This window comes from Oryzias latipes, chromosome 1, assembly GCF_053564925.1.
Source record: "Oryzias latipes strain Hd-rR chromosome 1, Olatipes_Hd-rR_3.1".
NCBI lineage: Eukaryota > Metazoa > Chordata > Actinopteri > Beloniformes > Adrianichthyidae > Oryzias > Oryzias latipes.
The window spans coordinates 36,815,675-36,823,274 of NC_136237.1; the positions used below are offsets into that span (position 1 = coordinate 36,815,675).

Consider the following 7,600-nt stretch of genomic DNA (forward strand, 5'->3'; position numbering starts at 1 on the left):
GTGAGCTGAATCTGAATCCTCAGAGAACTTAATTCTCTAGAAATAAAACCAGGAAATTAATGTTTTCTTGCGGTGAACCTGATGAGGCGAAGCAGATCTTTGCCGCTGCAACTGTGGATGCAAAACAGAAGGAGAGAAGGGGATTTCTCTGTCTGTTGAAAGAGCCATTTTACTACACAGTGACTTCATTCATTTGGTTTGGGAAATGTGCATATTTCCTGCACAAAGGCAGCTCTCTCTGGCAGCATTCAGATTCTTCTGCCTTCCTTGAAATCTCCTCCATTTCAGTATCCTGCAAGGGTGAAATGACTCTTCCATAAAGCGCTTGGTGATTGAACACATAATCAGCTGTGCTGCTGACATTCATAGAGGAAACTCAATCCACCTGCTGCGTATTCACCAGGTTTCTTTCCTCCACAGATAAGCCATTAGTTTCTATTCATCAAGCTGAAGAATGGGAGCGGAGCGGCGGGCTGTCACAGCGGCGTCCTGCGCTCACTTTGAGCCTACAGTCTAACTGTAAAAAAAAAAAGGGGGGGGGGGCTGGGGAAAAAGTTGGAACAACCAGGTATGGATGAGAGGAAAAGGTCAGTACTTTTCCATTTTGGGAATCAAATGAGTGTCTGCTTAAAAAAGCTTTTCCATTTGGGTTGAAATATTAATATCTGCAGCTCAGGAACATCAGCAGAATGCAGCAATGATCATTATTAATGAGTCTCATTTTCTTGCCTGTACCGGATGTTGCAGAGTGGCTTTGACCTTCAGAGGAAAACAGTGTGAGGAAAAAAAAAGAAAAATCTGGTGAGATTCTCTTGGTGCAGCTGGAGCTCAACTCTCCGATTTGTTTACTTTAATGGCTAAACTCTGCATGATTCATTTGCTTATATGCACCTTCTAAAAAAGCTGTTCCTTTTTACAAACCACAATGGGGCTCTGGTTACCTTGTTGCTCCTATAAGCAAAAACATGGAGAGCAGGGGATCTCGAAAGATGCAATTCTGTGACCTATGATCTCTTGTTAATTGATGTAAAACACAATGGGTCTGCTGAAACTTTAGGGAACAAAAATTAATCATGATGAATACACTTTTTTGCTGCTCTGCTTTTGAGAGAACTTGTACATTCAAAGCAGAAGGTAAAGATCCAGATACGATTTTAAAAACAACTTAATTTGGCTCTGAAGAGACATCAAGAACCAAATGGGTTTTAGTTTTTTAAGTGGTGCATGTATCCTGAAAAACTGAAAATGTAAAGAAAAAAAAGTATTAATTTTTTTTAACCTGAAAACCTGATGGAGCAATAATGTTTATTTTAAAGCAATGCAACCTGCACACATGCAATCAAAATTCTTCCACCTTTATCATGAAAATGGTCATTTCCTCCACAGATGTGTTCAATGTGCACAGCTGCTCCATCAAGTTTTCAGGTAAAAGGGTTCCATTTCTCCGCATTTTTTAAACTAGTGGTCTTTAAAATCTGTTTAATCTATTTAGCTTTGAATGTATTTAAACAAGCTGTATTTTTTCTTCTTGTGTTTTTGTCTGTTCAAATTTGGAGGTCTTTTATTTTCTCATCTGATTGGACGCTTTTACATTTCATCTGTTCACCTGGCTGCTGATGTTGGTACATCTGTGTAATCATAACAACAAATTTCATCCAACAAATCCTCACATTCAAGTCCGTAGATTATAGTTGAGAGTCAGAGTTAAATTTAATTCATATAGAAAATAAAAATCAGAAAAATATGTATTGTAAAAAATTATGAAGGAATTCATAACTCTAATTTAGAGTAATGCTCGTGACATGAATAGAACATGTAAAATAAGACAAAGGAACACCATGACTGTTTAATTATATGTATGGAATTTGCTGTATAGACAAGTGGTAACATTTTTAAACTAATTAGAACAATTAATATCCTCTGTTGGATAGCTGATTATTTAACTCATTAAAACTTAAAAGGAAGGTGAAAAGGAAAGAGAGGACCAGCAGACTTCCTCCCAAGCAGAAGATTCATCCAACGCTGATGCAATGCGGGCAAAAACAACTTCACACCAATTTCTTATGAGCTGCTGACGCCAGAACTACAGGTGGTCTAGTTGGGGCGTATTTGCTAAAGTATGCAGGTTTTACATTTTTTATTAATACCTTATTGCATTTTTGTGTCACAAGAAATGCAGAGGTTTACATAATGCAAAAGTCAAGCAACATACACTACATGGAACTTTATACATAAAGTTGATAGAAGATAGTAATGCTGTAGTTGAAGTGCAACATTTGATGAGAAATCACAAATATTGAAATATTAGTATGTAGTAAATAATAGTTATATTTATTTTTGTACTGCGTGTCAAAAGGGAACAAAAATGATCACCAAAGCCACATTTCTGAAGAAAATGCTTAATAAAGTCATGCATCACCATATTAAACGTCTTTTTTTAAAATAAGGGGATTTGGACATAAAACTTGACAGTGTCTCAGTATATTTTAGTCGAGGAGGAACTTAAGTTGTTTGGCATGGTGGATTGTGAGGCAAAAAACTGGTGACCATTAACCACTTTTTTCAAAGAATGGTCTTAAATTAAAGAATGGTTTTGGAATTAAAGTAGTTAAGCAGTAGTTAAGGAAGTTGGTCTTTATCCTCTCTTTCAAAAAACAAAAACTGGACATTTTTCAACAGCCCTGCAATGGACTGACAACCTGCCCAGGGTGTACCGAACCTTTGCCCAACAGAACCTGGGAAAGTGATGGTTTTACCTCCAACATAATCACAGACAGAACAGGAGAAAGTAAATGCTTTTGTTGTTGGTGTTTATGTGTCCAGATAGTTCGAAACGTTTTTCCTATTCTTGTTTAAGAGAAACATAATCAGTGGAGATGGCACTAAAAAATCTCCATTTACATTGGTTGTTCTACATGTTCCCTTGAGAAAATGCTTTTTAGCTCAGTCATAATCAATTTTCCTCGTACTTTTCATAATTTTGAATGTGATGACTTTGTGATCTTAACTTCTTTGACAACTGATGATGTCTTCGTGCATTCCTTATCCCACAGAATCTATAGTTTTGCTTCTTTTGAGACAAGTGACATATTGAAGAAGATATACAATGAACCATCAAACAGCCTTGAGAAGCACCATCAACCATAACAATTCACACGAAGAACTGTGATGCAGCAGTGATTAAACCAATGGTTCTCACCTGTCAATTATTTTTGTATTTACTGTCACGTTCTGAATATCATCCATTCATTTTTTATGCAGATGACTCACAAAACCACCTGCTCTTAAAGTCACTCTCAGAATCAACCTGCTAAGCTCCCTTTGGGATATGGAGATTGGATGGCACAACATCTCTCAAATTCAAAAGAAAGCAAAAGAATTGAACTCATTCGGTAGGACCAGTGTTTTGGATTTCCCTGTTCTTCATCAGTTGTCACCTGCTGCCTGTCTGTACTGGCTTTTAAAAGAAACTGGGCAGTTTATTTTTCTTCTTTTTCTTATGTTTATGATTTCAGCTGATCTTCACTGCTTTGCGTCTTGTTGGTTTCTTATTTTAACCTTGGTCACGTGAACCCGTAAGGGGGTTGACCTTGATGAGGAAGAAAATAACCAAAAAACTCAATTAGAATATAGTCCATTTGATGAAAAATTGCATTAAAGTCACATAGAGTACTCTGGTTCGTCACCTTGTCAGACCAAGCCTATGTGGCTTTGTACTTATCATGTAAACGGGCTCTAATTTGATCCTCCTTTTAATTTTTTCCGTCCTTTGACTAGCAAGTCGTCAAACTGGGTCACAAACAGATGGAAGCACAGCTGAAAGCAGTCATCATTCAGATGCAGCTCCTGATGGTGAAGCTTACCATACTGGGAGAGTCTGTGAATGATCTCATGAATCCAGACGTGAAGACATGATTACTGATGCTTTTGTACAGCTTTTTAAAAATAAATAAAGCTGATCTCTCAAAATCCTCTGCGTCTTCTGTGCATTGAGATCTACACAGACACTGCTCCATGTAGTGATCAGGCTTAAACACATTCAGCGGAAGCCCCTCCCACACCTGTCTGGAGTGTCAGGTTTGTAAACATATTTTCGGACAAATAGCAAGCAGTGAATTCGCCGCGTGTCCATATAGAAGCAGCTGACGTGAATTTCACCCGCAAATCTCATTTGGTGTGAACATAGCATAAGGCTTTAACCTTGTCAAATGTACTTAAATGAGATTGATTTAATCAATGCATACTGCACTTTTCATTTTTGTGTTCCTTATTCTAGATTGTTGATTTAGATCCACCTTCACTGAGAGCACACAGTACCGAATCAACAGGAGACGACCACGAGTGGTTCTGCTTCAGCTGGTTCATCTGTTTTCTCCCCTGCACCCCCATTATTTTCATCCTCATGTGAATGCGCAGCCTCCCAAGTGTCTGTTCCTCAATTACTCTCTGCATGTCATCAAGATAACATGGAACTCTGCAGTTTGCAGCCTAAACTGAACTCCAGCCGTTGTAATGCTAACATGTGAGGTGACTTGGAAAAATGCATACGCTCCTTAAACTGTTTTTTGTTAAATAAAACTAGAAAAGTGTATATTAGAAACCCCTTTTTCATGTGTAACAATGAGGATTATAACATGGGGGCCATTATTCAGTCCTCATTTCTTGATTTCTTGATGCTGGGAACATGTATGTCTGATTTACAGATGGTTTTACATTATATTATAAGAGAATAAACTCCAGCTTCATAATGTTGCCAAAAAAGTAACTTATTTTAAAGGTTGGTTGAATAAATGGATTTAGTCACAAATTTATTTATTAATCAATTTATTCATAGCTAAAGTTTTTTTCTGTTCTTTTTTTTTTTTGAAAGACGCGCCTTTCCTTGAAACAAATTTGATCAAACTGTTATTGTAGAAACATGTTGACAAGTTAAAAGCAAACATATTTATCTTGCTCTGAAAATTAAGAACATCTTGAAGAAACAGACTTTTTTATTCTTTTCTGTAACATGATCAAATCAAATTTGAAATATTTGTTTTTTATTTTCCATTTCTTTATTGACCAATCAGAATTCTGTAAAAGACCATAAAAATTGACTTTCAAAAAGGAAGGCTGACGTGTTTGAATATGAGTCAGAGCAGTTGTATGAGATGAATAAATTATCTACAAGTTATGGTTGTTTATTGAAATTCATGTTATTTATTTGCAAAGGTTTATGGTGAAAACTGTAAAACAATTTTTCTTAGATTTGACTGCATTAAAGAACTTGTTTAGTGAGTTTGAATTTTTGATTAGAAAGATTGATTTTGTTCTTTAATTTTCCAGTCTTAAAGCTTTTAACTCCACATCCTCCTGCTTCAAAAAAATAAAGAAATAAAAAAGTCATAAAAATGAGCACTGTTTATGCTTTTAAACTGTAAAAAATGTAAACCAAAATATTTTTTGCCAAAGCACATAAGTTAATTGATTGCTTCTGGAATTAAAACACTTTGACATGGTGGATTTTTGAACCTTCAGAACCCCACAGCCCATTGTTTTTCCAGGAAAAAGTTGTTCTGCTGGTTCACTTTCTCCAGTTTCCAGACTTCATTTGGTACTCAGTTTTAAATTGAAACCTCCTACATGCACGCACCTCCATGCAAATAAGTATGTTTGTAATTGACCTCCCATCTGAGCAGAGGCAACAGTTAAGAGGATAATGATGAGAGCAGCCGTGCTAATGATGTCTTTAAGTTTCCACACCCCTCGCCACTCCGTCAACTTTGACCCGAGGAATACTCAGCTCTTGTACGATTGTAAAAAAGTTCAATTAAGGTGTAATTTGAGGCAGAGCCTGCAAAATAATGTGATGGAGGGTGGTCTTTCAGCTCAGACTGAGCAGCCAGCATCACGTCTCTGCATCTATTAGCATCGGCTCCCTGATGGGAGAAGTGGCTGAATAATGACAGGAAGAAGCAACAGACTCTCACTGTGTTTAGGACTCATCTAAAGAGGGAAAAACAAACGATCTCGCATTTAAAGGCTTTCTCTGCAATGTTTGCATCGTCTTCAGAGATAAAAAGTGCCCTGCGTGGATCACTTTGCTCTTGTTTAACACTAATACCCTCTAACAGTCTAATTGCAAAGCAGCTTCCGTCTCAGCAGAAGGAAGCTGGAAACATCTGCTCTTCTGGGGGGATTTCAGTGCCAATGGAGGAGAAACATAATGAATGCATTACATTGATGGTGGGAAAGTGTGCGTTTTCTCTGTGTTGTCCTAGAATCAATTGTTTTCAATCACTGAAGTGGCACACAGCATAACCGCCCTGAAACCACATGCAAACAAATCAAAGCAAAAACCCTCGCTGATCAGCTCACCGCCTCGGATTCTTTCACTCAACTCAAATAAATAACATGCTTGTTTGGGAGAAAGACTGGCCGTAAACTGCGAAGCAGCTGTGCGGATAACATGCTGAGTAATTGAGTCCACGATGCATATTTATGACTGGATAGACACCCCGTCTGCCTGTGGATTTACGGGGTAGAGTTGTGGTTCTGGCAGAGGCTCTGCTTTGCAATCTATGGGTTTATAAAAGGGCTTTAGCTGCAAAACAGTCAATCTGTCATTCCTATCAGGCTGGGATATATCAGCAGATTGGTGGACAGATCATGTTCCTGCAGGCGGGGGCTCCAAGCAGTCCTTTGGAAGGAGGTGAGCGCCATTAGGCAGCCGGCTGAGAGCATCTGTGAAGGAGCGCGCCTTCACTGGAATGTATCAAAACACGAAAACTCTTCTCATCAGTGATGCTGAGTCATGGTTGGGGGATGTCGGAGGTAGTTGCCAAGATTCTCAAACCCCCAAAATGAACACAGAGAGTCAATATAATCTAAAAAAGTAGGGACATCACTGTGCATCGATTCGTTTATTTTCCACGCTCCTAAAAAAATCAAAAAAAAAAAAAGAAAATCAGTTTTACAAGAAACCTCATTGACCTTTCATGAAGGTGTGTCGGCTTTACCCCCCCCCCCCCAACAAAAACAAAAAAAAAGAGATTTTCCAAAAAACTTGACTGCCATCTAGAGTTTTGTAGATGTTTCTGTAAAATAGATTTGGACTGCAAAAACTGAGAGCAACACTAAAGTAAACAGTTAAAACACAGAGATCTTTCAAAACGTTGCTATATTTCATCCCAATTTCTTGGGAATACTAAAATTTCACAAGGAAACTATTCTGAAATGGTATTTGTTGGGACTTTCAATAGAAATTTGTGAATCTTACTTGAAAGAAAATGTTGTACTTACTTTGAATTTGTGGTTTGATCAAATCAAAATGATTTATTTCAAATTTCACGAAACTTTGGGGATGCATTATAACTTTGGTCGTGTTACATCCCTCTCTACAGCCGTTTATTCGGTGACACATAAAGAAATCAAAGGAAACTAAAGAAAATTAACCAACAAAACAACAAAGGTGATGAATGAGGATAACCTAAATTCTCAGGCATCATAGCAAGACAACTACCGGTAAGCTAGAAACCAAACCCCAAATTACTCCAAATGCAGACAAAAGACCACAAGAGTAAATGTAACAAAATGACAAAACCAAAATCAAAGGGGGAAA

At 37.6% G+C, this 7,600-nt stretch overlaps 1 long non-coding RNA gene across 2 annotated transcripts; it reads left to right on the forward strand.

Annotated features, from left to right (window-relative positions):
- The first annotated feature begins 474 nt into the window (after nt 1-474).
- On the forward strand, nt 475-5,170 carry LOC110017119 (uncharacterized). Of its 2 annotated transcripts, XR_013655857.1 has the most exons (4): nt 551-587; nt 748-801; nt 3,262-3,392; nt 4,277-5,170. It is a non-coding gene; the product is annotated as an uncharacterized LOC110017119 (long non-coding RNA). The 2 variants fall into 2 exon arrangements; XR_002292436.3 differs by lacking the exon at nt 748-801 and having other exon boundaries at nt 475-587.
- Nucleotides 5,171-7,600: the final 2,430 nt, after the last annotated feature.